At 42.2% G+C, this 20579-nt stretch overlaps 1 long non-coding RNA gene across 1 annotated transcript; it reads right to left on the bottom strand.

Moving 5' to 3' along the window:
• Nucleotides 1-200: 200 nt before the first annotated feature.
• Nucleotides 201-12169, bottom strand: LOC114460048 (uncharacterized). The gene is made up of 3 exons (XR_003673525.1): nucleotides 12158-12169; nucleotides 7496-7504; nucleotides 201-268 (listed from the first exon to the last, which is right to left on the bottom strand). It is a non-coding gene; the product is annotated as an uncharacterized LOC114460048 (long non-coding RNA).
• Nucleotides 12170-20579: the final 8410 nt, after the last annotated feature.

The following is a 20579-nucleotide window of genomic DNA, read 5'->3' as shown; positions in this document are numbered from 1 at the left end:
CAATTCAGTCCCTTCACTGAAGTCACAGGTGCGCCAGGACCGGCACATTATGGGCTCTGTCTCGACGGTAAAGCGCAGGCTGCGCCTGGCGCGGCACGGTGCAGACCGCTCCGCCAGACCGTCAAGACAGGGCTTACGAAATAAAATCACAAAAATATAGAAAAACAAGCTGTGTACTCACCAAAACGACTATCCCCACTTATTTGAACACAAAATCCATCCTCCTTTCTTTCCTCAAGAAGACTTCAATGACTGTTGTACAGTTTATCTGTTCGTCTCAGTTCCACCAATAGGTCCTTTTCTATCGACATGGAGGCTAGTGCTGAAAGCCGAGTCTCTCTGAACCTGTGAGCCAGGGATACCGCTCGTAGCTGCTGCTTTGAAAGTGGCGCACAAACCCTTTTCCTGGCTGGGACAGGTTAGCTAGCGCAGGGGTTGGACGACCGAACGGGACACCAGCTTCAATTTGGTTAACGTCACTCTTTACATACATACAACTTTGCATAGCGCTGCCTCTCACTAGTGCGTATCCAATCAGAGGACGTGAACGTCAGAACGTGTCACGTTCAACGTGATACCTGCTAGCTGGCCCTGATGTCGCCAACTCGAAATTTGATTGGTTATCACAATCTGTCTGTTTCAGTTCATTTAAGTGTACAGGCGCCCCCACTGTTAATTCTGAAGGCCTTGGGAAGATTTCATAGAGCCTGGCAACACATGACAGCTCAAATATGATTGGATGAAAGCTATAAGATAAATATATAATCCTGGAAGCAGTGCAACCAAGAGGAAAGCTATGAAATGAAGAGAAAAGACTATGAGGAATAATTTAATACATATTTATGAAAAAAATATATTAAAATGAAATTTATTTTCTGATTATGTATAGGCCAGCAGAAAAGGCCTTGCTGGCCCTGACGGCCCACCACTGGATTCGGGGGAAGTGGATGGAGCCCCGCGGACCGAACAGAACTTTACCCACGGATAGGGATGGGAATTGATAAGAATTTAGCAATTGGGATTCCATTATCAATACTGCTTATCGATTTGATTCTTTTATCGATTCTCATTGGGTGAGGGAATGAAATAATGCAAATGGATTTGTTTGCTTTAACTCTTTATGATCTTATCTTTGTCTCTTTAATTTCCTGCAGTGATATCAGCTCTCTTTTAATCCATCAGGTAAGGCAGGTATAGATTGTTTTCACTGGATAATCATATATATAATATATGACACTTTGGCTACAAACATTTGAGAATATTTACAGTACTCCTTTTGATCTTGAACAATTTGATCCAAAACTATTTTTTCTGTAAAAAATAACATATTAACCAGAAGTACAGCTGCACTTAACAACTGTGGTAGATTAACTATTTTTGCACAGAAACATTTACATGTTTGCCTTGTCAGAAAGGATACGAGATTGTTCTGGACCTAGGGTGTCTCCAGCTGTTGATTTTATAGGGCCCTATAAAATCCATGTTAATGGCATTGCAGACGGAATCACGAAATTAACCAATGAAAATGGAATTCCCTGTTGAACGTGGAAATGGAAAATTTTTGGGGGACTGCTGATTAGGTGCACCAGCCGTCCCACGCTCATACTGGCCGCTTCAAACAGGCTTCAAAAACTGCCTCTCCGTCCGCTTCTCGGAGCGGCGCTCCGTGAAAGCATGTGACATCATCACGTATTTCCGACGCAAGAGGTACCGATATGCGGAATTGACAGGCAAGCAAGGCAAGGCAAGATGAAGTGACTGCAATCGCTACAGTCGTGTTCAGTGTGAACGCACCTTTAGTGTGTATTGGGCTGTCATAAAGCAGTACGTGTTGTCGCGACAACGAGAACAGAGCTGCAAGACTGCCACCAGGTCAGAGGCAGGGAAAGTTGCAAGTGCTGTTTTCTGGCCAGAGACATCAGGGGGGGATGAAAGACCCCAATCACCCCATAAAAACTTATATTACCCTCAGAGGGACTATGAGAATAATTTATTAAGATGAAAAAGTTACTTAGTTCTGCTTTAAAATCATCAGTAAAAACATTTAAAATCATCAACAAACACATGACATCAACAACATGACCAAAAATCTCCCTCTCAATCATACGCAGTAGTGAAAAAAGTGCCTTTAACTTAAAAATGTTCAGATGTGTTGCTGACTTCAGCTCTGCTGGCAGTTTGTTCCACTTCTTTGCAGCATAACAACTAAACACAGCATCATCATGTTTACTGTGAGCTCTGGGCTCCACTATCTGACCTGTGTCCATAGATCTGAGAGACCTGCTAGGTTCATACCTGACTAACATGTCACCGATGTATTCTGGACCAAATCCATTCACAGATTTATACACCAGCAGCAGAACTTTAAAGTCTATTCTGAGGCTGACTGGGAGCCAGTGTGAAGACTTTAAAACTGGAGTAATGTGCTCTGACCTCTTTGTTCTGGTTCAGACCCGAGCTACAGCGTTCTGAATCAGCTGTAGATGTTTGGTGATCTTTTGGGGGATTCCTGTCAGAAGACCATTACAATAGTCCAGTCTGCTGGAGATAAAAGCATGGACCAGTTTCTCCTGATCTTTCTGAGTCATTAAACCTTTCACTCTGGAGATGTTCTTTAGGTCATTTCTTCTCAACTGGTAGGTCGGGACCCAAAAGTGGGTCGCAAACCTGTATTCTGTGGGTCAATAAATGAATACTTAAAGTCTCTCATGTTGATGAATGTCAGATCTGAGTCAATCAGAACACCAAAGTTTTTGACTTGTCTTTAGCTTTTAAAGGTCCCATATCATGCTATTCTTCACCCATCTCCATTTCTTCTAAGAACCCCAAAAACATAGTATTTGAGGTTTATTTTCCCAAACTCGCCTGTTTTCCAGAGTTTTAGTCTCTGAAAAGTCACTTTCTGAGCAACTCTACACAAACAGGCTGATTTGCAGCCTTCTTATGCATATTCATGAGTTGGCGTGTCTATAGACGGGACACTGATGTCCTCCTCGCTTTATAAACACGAGACAGAGCGTGAGGGCTGGGTGTTCGCCGCCACAGACATAGACTGTGTCCGAAATCCTGCACTACACACTACAAGCCCTTCTCACTCCTACGGTCTACTTCCTAACGTAGTGCACTTCCAAGTATCCCATGATGCATTGTGAAGTTGCGCACTACAAGCCCTTCCCACTCCCAGGGTCTACACTTCCCACCGAAGTATACTTCCAAGTATCCCATGATGCATTGTGAAGTTGCGCACTACAAGCCCTTCCCACTCCCAGGGTCTACACTTCCCACCGAAGTATACTTCCAAGTATCCCATGATGCATTGCGAAGGTACAACGACAAAAAGCAGAAGCACACTGAGTCTAAAATATCTCCGTCACTTTGTCACCTTTGAAAGTTCTGGAAACATTTTAAGCCAGAAAGTGACCAAGTAGAATATCAACATGTGCTCATTTGAGCCATAAATCTTGCGGAAACGCATTTCATGCCAACGTTCCGGAGACCCAACTGAATAAACTTTCGGTCAACTTCAAAACAGGAGCCCTATTTACTAGCGAGTTAAAAATGAATGGAAAACAGGAACATATCTTTTGTTTTGAAAAGGGGATGTCTTCTTCATAGCTTGAAGCCGGTCCCAGGACAAATTATTACATACCCTGTTAACTTCTCAACAATGTATAAACCTGTAAATGGCGCCTTTTTGTTTGGACTTGTATACATTTTTTTAATAAATAGAACTAAGTAGTACAAATAAAAGTGTCATACTTGATGTTATTGTGACCCTTGCTTTATCACCTGCTTATCACCATCAACATCTATTACACATCTCATCAGCATCCCACACCTGTGTCACAACTCCTCATCAGCCTTTGCCTTATAAAGGTGCTCTTCACCTGCTCCTCTATGCCAGATTGTCTGCATTTATTCAAGACCAGCATTCGAGCAATTTTACTCCCTGCTCCTTTTTTGACCTCCCGGCTTACGACCCTGCTTCGTCTCCCGGCTTTTGCTCTTCACATCAGCACTTGGATTCCCTGCTCTATTAGACCGACTCCCCGTTATCGACCCCTGCCTTGTCTTGCGACCTCGGCCTCTTGGACTTCCCCACAGTACCACCGCTCAATTCAACTGACTACCCGGTAGGTATCCAACTTTTTGATAAGCCAAATTACCGTGCTATATGAATTAAGTTTGTTTTTAAATCTTGAAATAATAGGACTTTATCATCCTTAACATGTAAGTACATAATTCTATTAAGTTGTACCACTTCTAAGTTATACTTACAAACGGCTCACAGCAAACATGGTGATGCTGCTTTTAGTTGTTTTGCTGTAAAGAAGTGGAACAAACTGCCAGCAGAGCTGAAGTCAGCATCTAATGTGAACATTTTTAAATTGAAGTTAAAGGCATGTTTTGTTGCCGACTTTACTGTTATTGATTTTATGCTGTTTAGACAAAAGGGGTTCAAGAACAGAGCCCTGAGGACCCCACAGGACATTGGTAATGTTTCAGATTCAAAGTTGCCAATGCTTACAGAATAACTTCGCTCCTCCAAGTATGACTTAAATCATTGCATTACTTTTCCATTTAGTCCAACCCATGTTTGCAATCTGTGCAACATTAAAGCAAGATCCTAGGTCATTCAGCAGTGAGGCAAATCAATTATCCAGTACTACATGAAACTGGGTTTGTGATTTGGTGATACTCCAGCTTTTAGCAGATGTCCACTTTTGTGCCTGGGCAGACACAATATCCCCAAATCAATATTATGAACGTTACATCTAACATGGTGCAAGCTAGCCAGTTAGCTGCTGGTTAGCTAGGAAACAATAACAATCCTGAAAGTAGCAGCAGTAATATTTAATTGACTTGTATTCAGAACTTCCCTTGTTTTTACACAATGGCCATGTAATAATATTACCGAACAATGTGGCAACAACGTTTCTTGCTCGTTTCAGAGTTGTTGACGTGGATTTGGAGCCAATGTTTCATCTGTAGGTCAGCCCGTTTTCATCAAAGAACAGTGATGTGCCGTGAGCACTTGGGTTGGGTAGGCAAGGCATTGCAAATCGAGACCACCAATGTCAACATCAATTATAATTCCATATGTTTCTGCTAGAAAGTGTTAAAGTGTGTGTGTGTGTGTGTGGGGGGGGGGGATTATGTAAAATTGACTTTTTTAAGATTTATATAATGTTACTATGTCATTCTTTCATTAAAAACAAGCCTGAAGTGTTGCCTTGGCTCATTCATGTTTGTTTGTGTAATCTTTAAAAACTCTGACGGCATCCATTTTAGGTGTAGATTCACCTGAGTCCTCCTAGGAACACCCCCACCTCCTGGAAACGCCTCTGACCTGTCGTCACCACCCACCGCTCTACAGCAAAGCGCCCATCCCCCACCCATCCCCTCGAGCAGGCAGCAGCACAGCGTTTCATTGCAAAACTTATCTTCATAATGATGTATGCAATTTCATAGCAACATATAGCTTCATAATGTAACATAACTGTCGTTAGCCAAAAATGGTCTTTGTTCACAAAGTGATAAAGTGTAGCTCCTTTCCAATAGTCAAATTAAAATGCACCGAAGATCGATAGTAGTTTCAATGTGTGTGGAGGAGATGAAGTAGTGTTTTGCTGACGCCACAGACAGCGTGCTGAAAGGGCGTGTTGGAACGGGGAGGAGCTTCTTAAAGAGACAGAGGCCTAATTCAAGGCGTTTCATACAGCCATGATGTGAGAGCAAATTTATTCAAGGCAGTTATTTTTATTTATTGTATTTACAGACCAACATAAAATGCATCATCATTTTTTTGTGTGCTACAAAAGTTCTCAAATACACCTTGTGGTGCCCCTGGACACATCATCAGTGATGTAACCTGGGATCACAGGGGGTTTTGGGTCTTTCAACAATCAGACCCCCTCCTCCAGGCGACCCAACTGGGGTTGATCAAGCCCCAGCTTGTGCCCAGGTAGCGCTACCCTACGTGCCACTCCTCTCCTCTTCTAATCCACAGCCACCTTGATGCCACTTCTGCAGCATCTGTAGCCAACTTGATGGCCTTTCGCTGGATGGCTCCAGCAATACCCAGCATCTTGTAGGCCCTGCAGAGAGACTGGCCCGCAAATCCTCTGCATCCTACTTCGATGGGTTGGCATCTTGCCCGCCAACCATTGCTCCTGCACTCCTCCACTAGCTCGGAGTACTTAGCCCTCTTCCTCTCATGGGCCTCCTCCATTCGGTCCTCCCACGGCACAGTAAGCTCCAGAAGAACTACCTGCTTGGTGGCTACTGAAGTAATCACAATGTCTGGCCTCAAAGTTGTTTTTGCGACCTCTTCGGGGAACTTTAGTTGCTTCCCCAGGTCAACCTTTAGCACCCAATCACGCGCCGTTGCCAACAGGCCAGGGGAGGTATTTTGGGTGGTCACTGCAACCTTCTCCCCAGCTCTGACGAAAGTGATGCTCTTCTTCACTGGGCGAAGGCTCTTGCTGTGGCTAATCCCGCAGCAGGTGGAATTAGCTATTGCCTTAAGGACCTGGTCGTGTCTCCAGCGGTAGCGCCCTTCACCCAGGGCTTTCGAACAGCAGCTGAGGATGTGCTCCAAGGTTCCTCTCCTCTGGCAGAGGGGGCAAGCCGGTGTCTCTGCCTTCCCTCAGATGCAAAGGTTGGATGGGCAAGGCAGCACGTCATAAACCGCCTGGATCAAGAATTTGATTCGGTGGGGCTCAGCTTTCCACAGCTCGGTCCATGTGATCTTACGCTCCAGCGCTTGCTCCCATCTCATCCAGGCTCCCTGCTGCCGCATTCCCACCATCTGGCTGGCCCGCTTCTCCTCTAGTCCTGCTCGCACCTCCTCGAGGATCAGCGCCCTCCTCTCTCTCTTCTTTGCTTTATTAAAGTGAGTTCTACCACTACCCAGGCCAGCTCTTCCTTGTGCCACTTTGCCCACCAGTACCCTCTGCCGTACCCTAGACTCCGCAACGTCCACGGCCACAGCAGCTCTCCACTTCCGTCCCGTCCGGACCTCAATCCCAGCCTGGGCAACCTTTGGGTCACTAGACTCCCGGTATTGAAGCAGCTCCTTGGACCGGGTCACCATGAACTCTTCACTTAGGCTGCTCATAGGGAGCTTCAGCTTGTTGCTTTGCCCATATAGGGCAATGCTGCTCAGGCTTCGCGGCAGTCCTAGCCACCTGCGGAGAAACCTGCTGACCCTCATCTCGAAGCCTTCCACTGTTGAAATGGGGAAATCATAGACCAAGAGGGGCCAGAGGATCCGAGGGAGAATGCCATGCTGGTAAATCCAGGCCTTGAACTTTCCAGGGAGGCCAGACTTGTCCACCGCGGCCAACCAGGTCTCCAGCTCCTGATTCGTTGATTGTGTGGAAGCTGCGTCTCTCAGGCTACAGTTGAACACCTTTCCCAGGCTCTTCACTGGTTTCTCTGTTAGTGATGGAATCTTGGTGGTGCCAAGGGAGAAACTAAACTTGCCAGTGACCTTCCCTTTCTTCAGCACGAGGGACCTAGACTTAGCTGGCTTAAAGCTCATACGAGCCCACGAGATCAACTCCTCAAGGCCACTTAGAATCCACCTGCAGCCTGGGACAGATGTCGTTGTCACCGTCAAGTCATCCATGAAGGCTCGGATTGGTGGCTGTCGGACTCCGGACTTACTGAGGGGCCCCCTGCACTGAACTTCCGCAGACTTAACCAGCATGTTCATGGACAGTGCAAAGAGGATGACAGAAATTGTGCATCCGGTGATGATTCCCTTTCCGAGTTTGTGCCAGTCTGAAGTTGTTGATCCAGAGGAGACTCTCAGGCTAAAGTTGGAATAGTAGTCCAGGATCAGATCTTTGACCTTCTTTGGGACGTGGTGCCTGTTTAGTGCCTCTTCGACCAGCTTGTGGGGTATGGATCCATAGGCATTTGCAAGGTCCAGCCACAACACAGCCAGGTCGCCCTTGTTCCCTCTGGCTTTCCTGATGAGCTGGGTAACCACACCTGTGTGCTCCAGACACCCGGAAACCTTTGGGATCCCTCCTTTCTGGACCGAGGTGTCGATGTAGGAGTTTTTCAGGAGGAAGTCTGTCAGTCGCCTAGAGACGAGGCTGAAGAAGATCTTCCCTTCAACACTTAGCAGCGAGATGGCTCGGAACTGGTTGATGTTCTGTGACAAAATAGTACTGTGTGATTGAAAAAAGAATAATACCCCCCTCCGCCCTTTAATCATACAAAATTGACACCATTAACTAAACAAACAATTATTCAATATAGCCTCCATACTCTCCCAACAATATATATCTCATGACACGGCAGCTCATCTGTTGTTTGTGTTGGAAATGCAGAGAAAACAACAACTCGGAACAGCCTCCAGTGAGGCGCATCCACAAAGCCAATCCTTCCTTTTGTTCCATTCACTGTGGAAAGTATGTTTAATTTTCAGACCTTTCCTTTGATGAAGCTCTGGTAGCTCAGATGTTCGTCTTCCATCTTTTAAAAGCTGTCGTTTTTCCTCAAAAGAAAGTTTCTTTATCATCTCTAGCATTGTCATCCTGCCTGTAGTGTTATCCCACCCACTAGCTAGAGAACGTAGCAGCGGCCATGTTGTATCAATTCACTAATGCACTCTGAACATATGTAGCATTTAGCATAGCACGGCTACGTCTAAAGGCAGCGTAGAGAGCCTTTTTATGTAAATGGTTTTCATCTTGGGGAAATGACTGCTCATGCGCAAACACATAAAAACACGCTATGGGAACAGAGGCAGAGCAGCAATGTGCTTTTGGGAGAGGGTGTGGCCTCCTCCTGCCTTACAGCGGAGTGAGACTGTGCAGCGTCTCTGCCGTACCAGAAATAGGTGCTGTTTCGTCATTTGGGCTATGAAGCCCACAAAATGCTGACACTTTCAAACTTATCGGTACTGTAGGCTATCGGAAATGGAAAAATAAATAATTCATAATAATTTTACAATTAAAACAAATAATCAAAATATCAATTCACCCTTGGGTAGGCACTGCCTACCTTGCCTACCCTGACTGCACGTCACTGTCTAAGAAAAAATCCAGTAAGATTCATTCAGACTATACAAACATCAACATGAACAATATTATCTGTTGGTTTATCCTGCAATATCATTATACACCATTTACTTGAATTTATATTTGTTTATGAATAAATTAAACTATTACTAAGAACAAATATTATTTTAAATCTTCAATGCAGGAAAAAGGAGGAAGATGTTAAAACAGATTTTCTTCCATGGAGCAGTCAGGGACACGGTTCATGGAACAGAACCAGCAGAATCAAGAGAATGTCCATGGTTCACAATCTTCAGCTCATGATGAACTCCACAGCACTGGTTGGACTGGTGTTGATTCTATAGAAAACCTTTTAAAAGTCCTTTTTAAAGGTCCCATATCATATATATTAGGGATGCTCCGATCAGGTTTTATGCTGACGATCACCGATACCAATCAGCCAAAGAGCCGATCGTTGGCGATCACCGATACCGATCACATGGATTGGCTGTAAATTTTGCATTGTAGTATGATGAGTGCTACCGGCTAGACGGTTTGGAAAAAAGAACCATAAAATCACTTTGATTTAGAGAAAAGCATGTTTTTACTTTTTCAAAAGAAAAAATACTCAAACCTTGCAGGGACAATGCAGCAACTGAAAAAAAAAACACTTAAAATGACCTGCTATCAGTAACACAATCTTTAACAGATTGAAAACATTAAAAGCTCTCAACAGGCTGAATAGTGCAGAAAATCAAATAAATAAAAGTATATCTCACAACATGTCAAGTAACAAAGGATACATTCAAAGTCAAATGCAGATTGAATTCAAATAAACTATCATAAGTTGCTAAATCAAAATGCCTGAGAACATGGCTTGGCAAACTCTGTTGTGCCTTGTCAAAATAAAAAAATAAAAAATAGCCCATTTGTCACTTAAATAAAATAAATATGAGAAACAGAAAAATAGCACATAGTGCCTTTGCTTTGAACAGAAAAATATCTTAAACAGCATTTCCACATGCCAAATGTCTATGATTTGTTGAGAAGCATTGTGGGAAGATTATTTTTAATAAAGAGGAGCATCTCTGCTTTTTCGGTCATGAGTCTATTCCTGTGTTCATCCACGCTCTGGCAGGGCTACGGCTGTGAAACATTTACGACCCGATGGCATGTAGCGGGGCTCCAAGTGAGAGAGTAATCAGCGGAACCCGGTGTGATCCACCACTGACAAAGGCTGGTCATCTAGTCCGATGAATTCAATTAATTTCCTGGTTATTTGCTTAGCCTTCTGACTGTCACGCTCATACGGACGAGTGTTGCCAAGCGTGGGCTGCGTTAACTGCCGTTTTTCTTTGTCTGCCGTGAGCCTCGAAAACTCACCATACTCCGTCAAGTGTTTGTTCTTCAAATGTCAGATCAAGTTTGTTGTTGTCTTTAGCCCGCGGGACTTTATAACGGCAGGGGATCTAAAACTGTCGTACTCAAACAAGAATTCCCCCTCTACCTTGTCACCGAAGCTGGCTGCCTATCCTCTATTATTGTTATCTAATAGAGAAAAGGACTAAGTGTACTTCCTCCTATTGGAAGTCTATCCTATTTTTGGTCTCTGAGTAGTCTCGCTATAGTTCTGTGGGATTGATATTAAGACCCATCCAATATAGGTCGAAGCTGGAAACAACTCTTTTTTACAACAGCATGGGTTACCCCACCCCGGGCACCCCTGTTAAGAGGATACCAAGGGCAGGCTCACTTACCAGAGGTCTAGAAGTGTGTCCTCCACTCAGGCGCCGTCTCAGATGTGGGTGTTTGCAGGCGGTTAATTTAATCAAGTAGGCTTCTTAATAGTTAATGAATTTTTATTATAGGTTTACAAAAATGAAAAGTCAAATAAAAAAGTTTCAAAGTATCAAAGTCTTAAACTATCAGCCGATAGAGAAAGAAGGGGGTTTCATGAACAACTAGAATGCCCGTGTAAGAGAAGCCCCCGAACACAATATATCAGTGGTATATATAGCCTGAAGCATGGCGTGATAATATGTCATAATACATGATCTGACCACCTAAGCAAATAGAAAAATAGGACAAAAGTTCACACAGATGTCATGGCCCAGCTGGTGTAACAGGTGTTCACAAAGGGTGGTTTCCATACTAGTTGTTGTTGTTTGTGGTTAACACTTGATACATAACAAGGCGTTGTCTTCCTGTTAAGTAAAGTGTGACTTCTTACACCTAAAGTGTGATTTCTTACACCTCGAGGTGATAGTTTTAGCACCTTCTGTGGAAAACAGGTGTTGTTTTGGGTATTACTTAACATTTACTTTGCAGCTGTGTCTTTACAAAAAGCAGTAAACAGGTGTGACATGTCAGAACAGGCGAATAGCTGTAATGGTTAAATAAGCATTTCTTTTGCAGAATAACGAATGAATGATTAATACACACCATACAACAGTTGTGTTGAAGCCTTTTAACGTGCTTCCCCCGCGAGGTATTTTTTCATTGCATGTGTTGCAGGATGCAAACTTTACATCACTCTCACAGATCTTATAAAAGCTCCACATGGCAGACATGTTTGTTGTTGTGGTTTGCCGCTGCGCACCTGTGCAGTGTGAAGGAAAGGGGGAGGGGACACTTCTCTGCACAGAGAGCATCTGCCGGCTGCAAAGTATGAGCTACAGGACAGGTGATCAGTGTTTATGATTGGCAATGTAAGGCATTGATCGGCGAACGCCGATCACATACTTTTCCACGGAGATCGGCCGATAATGATCAGTGGTCGATCGATCGGAGCACCATTAATATATATATATATATACAGTGAAGAAAATAAGTATTTGAACACCCTGCTATTTTGCAAGTTCTCCCACTTAGAAATCATGGAGGGGTCTGGAATTTTCATGGAAGGTGCATGTCCACTGTATGAGAGATAACCTAAAAAGAAAAATCCAGAAATCACAATGTATGATTTTTTAACAATGTATTTGTGTGATACAGCTGAAAATAAGTATTTGAACACTTGTCTATCAGCTAGAATTCTGACCCTCAAAGACCTGTTAGTCCGCCTTTAAAAGTCCTCCTCCACTCCACTGTATTATCCTGAATCAGATGCACCTGTGTGAGGTCGTTAGCTGCATAAAGACACCTGTCCACCCCATACAATCAGTAAGACCCAAACAGTCAGCATGGCTAAGAGCAAAGAGCTGTCCAAAGACACCAGAGACAAAATTGTACAACTCCACAAGGCTGGAAAGGACTACGGAGAAATTGCAAAGCAGCTTGGTGAAAAAAGGTCCACTGTTGGAGCAATCATTAGAAAATGGAAAAAGCTAAACATGACGGACAATCTCAATCGGAGTGGAGCCCCATGCAAGATATCACCTCGTGGGGTCTCAATGATCCTAAGAAAGGTGAGGAATCAGCCCAGGACTACACGGCAGGACATGGTCAATGACCTGAAAAGAGCTGGGACCACTGTTTCCATGGTCACTGTTGGTAATACACTAAGACGTTGTTACGGTGAAATTTACGGTTACCTCGTCTTTGACTTGAAAACACACTCTGTGGTGATAAATAATGAAGACCAGACAGGAGAGATGATGAAGTAATAAAAAAATGATTTAATCTAAACTAAATAAAAAAGGTACAAAGCGGGATAGACAAAGCAGTGGTCTCCCCTGGCCAGAGGAGAGGGCGCGAAGAAGAAGAAGGGCCCAAAAGTTCCTTTCACACACATTTATACCCCACTGTCCCACCTCCCCCCTTCCACAGACAACAAAGAAGAGACCAGGGGGGGAAGGTCAGTCTGCCGGAGGTGACACCTCCGATGTCGGGGTGAAAGTTAGATGTGTGTGGGTGTGTGAGTGAGTGTGTGTGTAGGTGAGTGAGTGTGTGTGTATGTGTATATGAATGTATGTATGTGATGTCTGGGGTGGGTTTGGACGTGCTCTGGCCTTCGAGATTAAACTGAGGCCAACTGACATTCCTTTAGAGAATCTGTATCATGGGAGTATGGGTCCACTGACTTTGCAGGAGGAGGAAAAGACATCAGACAGGCGGGGAAAGTTACAAATTGGGGTATTAAGTTGAATGAGATCAAAAAGCAAATATATGAGTATACATAATTAATCAATTTTGCCACCACAACGTCATGGTTTGAAATCATGCATGGCACGGAAGGCTCCCCTGCTTAAACCAGCACATGTTAAGGCCCGTCTTAAGTTTGCCAATGACCATTTGGATGATCCAGAGGAGTCATTGGAGAAAGTTTTGTGGTCAGATGAGACCAAGATTGACCTTTTTGGTCATAATTCCACTATGCATATTTGGAGGAAGAAGAATGATATGTACCATCCCAAGAACACCATCCCTACTGTGAAGGGATGGTGGACAGAATAATCACAGAGGTGGACAGAATAATCACAACCTGTACCTCAAAAAAATCCAGAGACACTAATAATCTAACTATGAGTCTAATAAAAACCATAACAGCTGAAATAACCCCGCCATTAACACATATAAGTAATCTATCATTCAAGAATGGGGTTTTCCCAGAAAAGATGAAAATTGCAAAAATCAGACCGATTTACAAGGGTGGAGAAAAATGGAATTTCACTAATTATCGACCTATATCGATATTACCACAATTATCAAAAATTCTGGAAAAACTGTTTATGAACAGACTCGACAAATTTATAGAAGACAATAATATACTACATGAAGGACAATATGGATTTAGAAAAGGACGTTCAACAGCAATGGCTATAATTGACATCACGGAGAATATAAGAGAAGCATTAGAAAAAAAACTATTTGTATTCGGAATTTTTCTGGACCTAAAAAAAGCCTTTGACACAATTAATCATGATATTCTTGAACAAAAACTTCAAAATTACGGAATAAAGTACAACGCCTTAAAATGGATTAAAAGCTATATGACAAATAGGAAACAATATGTTGACTTTGAAGAATACACATCAAAATGCCAAACCATACAATGTGGTGTGCCACAGGGTTCAATTTTAGGGCCAAAACTGTTCATTCTATACATAAACGACATTTTCAAAGTCTCACATAGCCTCAAACTAACGTTGTTTGCAGATGACACAACCATTCTATGCACAGGCAAAGACATTAAAACTCTAATAGAGTCAACAAATGAAGAACTATGAAAAATTCAAACTTGGTTAGATGTAAATAAACTAGCCCTAAACGTCAGTAAAACAAAATTCATTAATTTCGGAAAGAGAAAAAAAACGGGAGATATAAGACTGAAACTAAACAAGGAAATAATAGAAGAAGTAAAAGAATATAGGGTACTAGGAGTGTAGATAGACGACAAGCTGACGTGGAAAAAACATATACAAATAGTTAAAAACAAAGTTGCCAAAAGCAGTTACATCCTATGGAAACTTCAACAAATCCTACACACCAAATCACTTAAAACAATCTATTCTTCACTCATAGCATCGCACTTAAATTACTGCTCCGAAATATGGGGTAATAACTACAAAACGTATCTTGAACCACTATTTAAACAACAAAAAAAAGCTATAAGAATTTTACATAAAGTACCACACAACACACACACAAACGAATTATTTGAGAAGTCAAAATACCTAAAACTGCAAGAAATAATACATTACAACACACAAATACATGCATTTAGGGCTTCATCAAAAATACTACCACATCGAATACAAAAACGTTTCACATACAATCAAAATTCCTATGAATTCAGACATAATAATGTGTTCAGACCAAACAGGGTCATATCAAACGTTGGCAAACATAGTACTGTGTATAGAGCCATGAACCTCTGGAACAGCCTTGACGCAGAGACACAACAATCCATTAATCTGATACGATTTAAGGAGAAAACGAGGAGTACATTTCTACATGCATACAGATCTCAAGTCAACTCTTCATTGAACTCTACAGCGACGACATGGAACTCATTAACTGGTCATTGCTCTGTCTCTCCCTGCTGACAGTTGAAGATGTGGAGGACATCTATCTGCTAGGAGTCATGATCTTTGGCCTGCTAATGATGGGGGTATGTGTATGTGCATGTGCCTTCCGGATGGATCGTAAGCTGAGGCGACTTTCAGAGGATATGAAGGTACTCCGAAAGAAGAAGAACTTTACGTTTGGAGAGTTGGAGGAACGTAAACAACGACTGGAAAAGAAAACCCGAGGAGATACGGAGAAAAAGGACAGTGAAGAGGAGTAACAACAGGAACAATGACTGTAGACGAGAACACATCACATAAAAAAGGACAAAAAAAAAAAAAAAAAGGGAAGAAACGAGGTTGGATGTAAAATTATCTGTGTTTAAATTAGGGGATAAGCATAATGCTTTTTTTCGTCGCCCTTTCCGACATGTAAAAGGACAAAAAAAAAAAAAAAAAAAGATAATGATGTGATTTTGCTCTGAATGTCAAATGAATTTCTGTGAATGCAACCATGTCGGAAATGAACTGAATAAATAAAAAAAAAATAAAAAAAATAAAAGCATGGGGGTGGTAGCATCATGCTTTGGGGGTTTTTTTCTGCTCATGGGACAGGACGACTGTACTGTATTAAGGAGAGGATGACTGTGGGTCAGGTGGTAGAGGGTCGTCTTCTGATCGAGAGGTTGGGGGTTCGATCCCAGTACCTGACCATGTGTCGAAGTGTCCTTGGGCAAGACACTGAACCCTAAGTTGCTCTCAGTGGTCGACTAGCGCCTTGCATGGCAGTCCTGTCCCACTGGTGTGTGAATGTGAGAGTGATTGGGTGAATGAGCTGTTAATGTAAAGTGCTTTGAGACTGCTTCAGTGTGGTGATAAAGCGCTATATAAATCAAGTCCATTTATTTATTTACTGCAGCCATGTATTGTGAGATATTGGCCAAAAACCTCCTTCCCTCAGTCAGACCATTGAAGATGAGTCGTGGCTGGATCTTCCAACATGACAATGACCCAAAGCACACAGCCAGGAAAACCAAGGAGTGGCTTCGTAAGAAGCATATCAAGGTTCTGGAGTGGCCTAGCCAGTCTCCAGACCTAAATCCAATTGAAAATCTTTGGAGGGAGCTGAAAGTCCGTGTTACTCAGCGACAGCCCAGAAAGCTGACTGATCTAGAGAAGATCTGTGTGGAGGAGTGGGCCAAAATCCCTCCTGCAGTCTGTGCAAACCTGGTGAAGAACTACAGGAAACGTGTCACCTCTGTAATTGCAAACAAAGGCTACTCTACCAAATATTAACGTTGGTGTTCAAATACTTATTTTCAGCTGTATCACACGAATAAATTGTTAAAAAATCATAGATTGTGATTTCTGGATTTTTCTTTTTAGGTTATCTCTCATACAGTGGACATCCACCATGAAAATTCCAGACCCCTCCATGATTTCTAAGTGGGAGAACTTGCACCCATCTCCATTTGTTTGAAGAACCGCAAAAGGTTTATTCACTAAAAAGTGACTTTCTGACCAACGGACCTTTTGCTGCTTGCTTATGCATATTCATGAGTGGGCGTGACTATACACCGACTTGCCTGCGAGGCTCATGAATGACTCGCTCTGAGGCAGATCAGTGATCACCAAAGCGATTTTCTCGTACTATTCACACACTGTTGTTATTGTTTTCAGCCCAAAAACTGTGCATTACAGTAAAACACATGGATATTTAAGCAGCTATTTTGTGAGTTCATCTCAAGTAAGGTTCTCTTACCCAGTGATAGCTTCACATATGTCAGCGAAGCCTGGAATACAACTTAATGGCTTGATCACTGCATAAGCACTGCAGATGCTCATGAGGGTATAGTGGACTTTGAGATTCTGTATGGGACGGCAACTGCGAATCACATGCCTGTCTCTGTTACACTAAATACAGAGAGTCTACCAGCTATAACAGTTAATGATAACCAAACTAGTGATGGGAAAGTAGAGTGGGCAAAGCTCACAGAGTGTGATCTACAGTACTATTGTTATCTGACAGAAAAGAATCTTGGGAATATTCCCATTCCTTACAATGTTTAATGTGTGTAAGATGTATGATTTTGTTGTGGCTGGACTAAAAGACTCAAGCACACCATTTTGTAAAAGAAGTGTTAAACAAAATGCCCGACCCGGATGGAATGAGCATGTGAGGAAACACCACCAGCAGGCTAAAGTGGCTTTTACAAGCTGGGTAGCTGCAGGTAAACCAAGGATTGCACCTGTATTTGAGCATAAAAAACAGATGGATGAACAATTTGAATATGCTGTGCAGTACATAAAAAGGACAGAGCACAATCTGAGGGCTGACCCTTTAGCCTAAACTGTTGCAAAATAATGTGCAAGACTTTTGGAAAGAGGTCCAGGTTATGAATGCTTCTTAAGTTCCTCTACCATCTACTGTTGAAGGAGTCACTGGGCCTGATAATGTTGTGGAGCTGTGGAGAAAGCATTACAGTGATGTATTCAATTGTGTAAAAAGTAAAAACTTTAGTATTGGTGATGTACCCCCTGACAATGTGGTCATCACTACTGAGGAGGTAACTGAAGCCATTAGCAAACTATCAATTGGTAAATCTTGCTCAGATCAAATCACAGCAGAGCACTTAAAATTTGCCAGTTATAGAGTTATGGTATTACTTGCTTTATGTTTTACTGCAATGTTAACACATGGTATATTGCCCAGCTCTATGCTGTCTGTTGTACTTGTACCTGTAGTGAAGGTTAAAACAGGGAAAAGATCCAGTATTTACAACTACAGGCCAGTTGCATTGGCCTGTGTGATATCAAAGGTCTTTGAAATTGTACTCATGGATAGATTCAAGAAATATGTTATCACCACTGATGAGCAATTTGGTTTTAAAAGTCAACATGGAACTGATATGTGCATCTATGCCCTGAAAGAGGCTGTGAAGAAGTACCGAGGGCAGAACTCCACCATGTTTATGTGCTTCTTGGATGCCTCTAAAGCATTTGATCGCATCAATCATGGCAAACTGTTTGAAAAATTGCAAGAGCAAGGGGTTCCTCCCTACCTAATCCGGGCCCTAGGTTTTTGGTACACGCATCAAACAATACAGGTTAGATGGGGAAGTGCGACATCAAGTCCTTTTTTTTTTTACTAATGAGGTGAGACAGGGTGGGATCTTGTCACCCATGCTTTTTAACCTTTACATGGACGATCTCTCCCAAAGATTGAAAAACTTTGATACCGGCTGTATGATAGGGGAAAACCTGTTTAACCATCTACTTTACGCTGATGACCTGGTCATTATGTCACCCTACTCTCTGCATGCCTGCAGCAACTGCTCAAAATGTGTACTGAATATGGTGAACAATATGACATCAAGTTTAACCCTAAAAAGAGTGTTCTTATGATTGTGAGGACTAAGGAGCAGCGTGGTGCGCTGGGTCCTTGGCTCCTTGGGGCTTTCTCGGGTGTGTATGGGGGGGCGATGGCTGCCTCTCGGCTTGGGATCTTGGGGGCGTTCGGGGGACTGCTTGGCCATGGGGTGGTCGCCGGGGGCCCTTAGGCTGCCTGCTCTTGCTGCTGGCCTGACTGCTTCTTCGGGCCCGGGGGCGGCTCTTGGGTTTTGCAGTGGCGGTACTTGGAAATACATTTGTCATGGATGCACTGGCCTTGGGTTGTGGGATAACACTCATACTGGGCTCAACCTTAGACACGTGGTTCCCAAATACCTGTTTTATGGAATTTCCACTCACCTCTTCCTCTGTTCACAGCCACCACCATTATTCCTAAACCACACACTGGTCACCAAACTGGCTTGACAACACAACAATAAACACAATATACACAACCACAATTTCACATCGCATCACTTAAAACTATTCCCCACCCATTCCATATCCTATCTTGTATCCCTCTTCCCTGTTAACTTCCCCACCCCCCTCCAACCCCTCACCTTGGTGTAACACTGCCCTCTCTTTTTTACATCCTCCCTTTAATAAAGTATTTCTTACCCTTCCCTAGGGAGGGCTGGTGACGGTCACAATTATGCAATGAAATAAATAAATTTATTTAATTGCAATAATAAAATATGCATTGCTGTCAAAAGATTGCACTTCTTGTAGTGTTAACCTTCGACAGCATGTGCAGACAAGGTAAAAAAAAAAAAAATAAATAAAAATGAAAGTCCCTCACTGGGAAAGTGCCAGTCTGCTGTCTGTGCAGAATAATGTGACCACATTAAATGCTGTAATAAGAAATGTTGTTTACAAATGTATGATAAGGCTTATGGACTCACATAATGAAATCATAACTGCTCTTATGCGGACTGACCAGAGCAGTATCAGGTACAGCTCGGAGCTCTGGAGGCACTGGAGAAAGTGCTTACATGATCTATAATAGTGATATTCTCTGCTACGTTTGTCTGTCTGTCTTTTTAAATGTTTTTTATGGACCTTTGTGAGTCTGAAATAAAAGTTGATTGACTGATTGATTGTAGCATTCGAAAGGGGTATATTTGCAGGTGCAAAGTAAAATAGTATGTGCAATTTCCCCGATTTAATTCTATGAGACATGTGCATAATGAATGTGTTTGTTCTTTTTTTTTTTTTTACTCATTTTTATATTTTGTTTGTTTGGTGTATTTTTCTGTAATGTATGTTTTTTGGAGTCATTATGTGTATTATTGTACCTTTCAGTTGTGCTTTTTTTGTATAATTATTATTTTTTTTGTTGCCATTGTAGTCTGGTTCTGGAGTCATTTTATGTATTTCTGTATCTTTTTTGGTGTAGTTTTGTGCATTTCTGTTGTCATTTGTGTATTTTTTGTATAAATATTTAGTTTTGTGTATTTTGAGTCATTTTCATATTTTTGTTGTCGTTTGGTGTATTTTTCTGTAATATATATTTTTTGGAATCATTTTGTGTGTTTTTGGAGCCTTTTTGTATATTTTTGTGCATTTCTGTTGTTGTTTTGTGTACTTTCTGTGTAAATATGTTTAGTTTTTAGTTTTACATCATTATGTGTATTTTTTGTAACTTTCAGTTATGCTTTTGTACATTTTTTGTATAGTTATTGTTTTTTGTTGCCATTGTAGTGTGATTCTGGAGTCATGTTGTGTGTTTTTGCATCTTTATTTGTGTAGTTTTTTTGCATTTCTGTTGTCATTTGTGTATTTTTTGTATAAATATTTAGTTTTGTGTATTTTGAGTCATTTTCATATCTGTGTTGTCGTGTGTGTGTGTGTGTGTGTGTGTGTGTGTGTGTGTGTGCGTGTGCGTGTGCGTGTGTGTGGGGGGATGAATCCATTCCAAATTCATACACACAGTCCATCAACGTGTACCTGCCTAACTTTCACTAAACGTATCTATTTTCAGTAGTTAGATGTAGTGGCAGGTGTGTCGTTAGTGAAGCTGCAGTAATCAGGTGACCTTCACTATGTAGCACCGTCTACGTAACATGTAAACACTTAGATCTGACTCAGAGCGTAACACTACAGTCACTACCATGCTATGAATGGGTGTCGTACAGACTGTAACCGGACTAAATGGTGGTCCGTTATACACCCTGAGGTCAAAAGCTGAATACGTTTCCCTTCTTGGTGAACATAAATTAAAAAA

The sequence above is a fragment of the Gouania willdenowi genome, unplaced genomic scaffold (assembly GCF_900634775.1).
Source record: "Gouania willdenowi unplaced genomic scaffold, fGouWil2.1 scaffold_382_arrow_ctg1, whole genome shotgun sequence".
Taxonomy (NCBI): domain Eukaryota; kingdom Metazoa; phylum Chordata; class Actinopteri; order Blenniiformes; family Gobiesocidae; genus Gouania; species Gouania willdenowi.
This window is presented reverse-complemented; position numbering and strand designations above follow the sequence as displayed.